This window comes from Benincasa hispida, chromosome 4, assembly GCF_009727055.1.
Source record: "Benincasa hispida cultivar B227 chromosome 4, ASM972705v1, whole genome shotgun sequence".
NCBI classification, from domain to species: Eukaryota; Viridiplantae; Streptophyta; class Magnoliopsida; order Cucurbitales; family Cucurbitaceae; genus Benincasa; species Benincasa hispida.
In genome coordinates this window covers 12,721,897-12,724,214 of record NC_052352.1, presented here as the reverse complement: position 1 = coordinate 12,724,214, position 2,318 = coordinate 12,721,897, and positions in this window count along the sequence as shown.

Sequence of the window (2,318 nt, the reverse complement as noted above, 5' to 3'; positions counted from 1 at the left end):
ATTGCCCAAATGGCTATCGCCCGACGGGCTTCCGGGACCCAATTTTTGTGCACGAACTTTTCAGTTGGCGAAGAAAACGGACCTAGGTGTTAAGAACGATGAGAAAAAGTTGTGCGCCCAGGACGGTTTTATGAACCGGAGTCATTTGGTGCCCAAATGACATCGAGGCCCAACGGGTTGCGCCGGGCCCAATTTTTTGTGCGGGAATTTTCGGCAGGCAAAAACACAAAAACGGACCAAGGATTAAGAACGATGAGTAAAACCGTGCGCAAAGATGTTCTGCGAACGGAGCTCATTTAGTACCCCAAATGGCCTATCGGGCCCGGAGGGGCTGTCTTGGGGACCAATTTTTTTGCGTAAACTTTCCGGCGGGTGAAAACGCGAAAACGGACCCAGGGGTTAAGAACGTGATGAAAGCGCGTGTGCGTAGACGGTTTTGCGAAGGAGCTCATTTGGTGTCCCAACTGACATCGGACCTGGCGGGGTCCCGGCCATTTTTGTTGCGCAAACTTTCTGCGGCGACGAAACACGCAAAAACGGACCCAAGGATTAAGAAACGATTAAAAAAAGCCTGCGCAGACGGTTTTGCAAATGGAGCTCAATTGGTGCCCCAAATGGTATCAGGCCCGGCGAGGCTGCCCCGGTTCAATTTTCTGTGCCGAAACTTTTCGGTGGGCGGAAACGAAGGAAAACGGATCCGGGGTTAAGAACGATGAAAAAGGCCGTGCGCGGAGACGGTTTTTTTCGAACGAGCTCTTTGGTGCCCCAAATGGCTATCGAGCCCGGCGGGGCTCCCGGGAATTTTGTGCGTGAACTTTTCGGCGCAAAGGCAACGAAAACGACCCAAGGTTTAAGAACAATTAAAAAAAGTCATGCGCGTAGAAGTTTTGCGAATAGAGTTATTGTGCCCCCAATGCTATCGGGGCCCGACGGCGACAATCTTAAAACGAAACCAGGGGTTAAGAAATCGATGAAAAACAGCGTGCGCAAGCCGTTTTGCGAACGGAGCTCATTTGGTGCCCAAATGGCTATCGGCCCGCGGTTCTACCTCGGGGCCCAATTTTGTGCGCGAACTTTCCGCGTGGGCGAAAAAGTGAAAACGGACCCAGGGGTTCAGAACGATGAGAAAAAAGTTCACGCGGAGACGGTTTTGTGAACGAAGTTCATTTGGTGCGCGAAATGGAAATCAGGCCCTGCTCACCAAATGAGCTTCGTCCGCAAAACCGTCTGCACGCACGGCTTTTTTTCATCGTTCTTAATCCCTGGGTCCATTTTCACGTTTTCGCCCGCCGGAAAGTTTGCGCACAAAAATTGGGCCACGAGGTAACCCCACCGGGCCCGATAGTCAGTTGGATTACCAAATGAGCTTCATTCGCAAAACCGTCTGCGCACACGGCTTTTTTTCATCGTTTTTAACCCCAGAGTCCGTTTTCGCGTTTTCGACCGCTGGAAAGTTCACACAAAAAAATTGGTCCCCAAGGCAGCCCCTCCGGGCCCGATAGCCATTTGGGGCACCAAATTAGCTCCGTTCGCAAAATTGTCTTCGCGCACGACTTTTACTCATCGTTCTTAATCTCTGGGTCCGTTTTCGTGTTTTCACCCGCTGGAAAGTTCGCGCACAAAAATTAGGCCCCGGGGTAGCCCCGTTGGGCCCGATAGCATTTAGGGCACCAAATGAGCTCTGTTTTCAAAACCGTATGGGCGCACGACTTTTTGTCATCGTTATTAACACCTGGGTTCGTTTTCTTCGCCCACTGGAAAGTTCACGCATAAAAATTGGATCCCGGGACAGCCTCGCCGGCCCCGATAGCCATTTGGGGCACCAAATGAGCTCCGTTCGCAAAACCGTCTACGCACACGACTTTTTTCATCGTTCTTAACCCCTGGGTCCGTTTTCGTGTTTTCACCTACCGGAAAGTTCACGGAGGCCCAAGGGAAGCCCCGTCGGGCCCAATAGCCTTTTGGTGCATCAAATGAGCTCCATCCGCAAAACCGTCTGCGCGAATGGCTTTTTTCCATCGTTCTTAACCTCTGGGTCCGTTTTCGCGTTTTCGCCCGCCGGAACGTTTGCGAACAAAAATTCGGCCCAGGGGCAGCCCCGCTGGGCCCGATAGCCATTTGAAGCACCAAATGAGCTCCGTTCGCAAAACCGTTTGCGCGCACGGCTTTTTTCATCGTTCTTAACACCTGGATCCGTTTTCGCATTTTTGCCTGCCGGAAAATTCGCGAACAAAAATTGGGTCCAGGGGCAACCCCGCCAGGCTTGATAGCCATTTGGGGCACCAAAGATGATCCATTTGCAAAACCGTCTCCGCGCA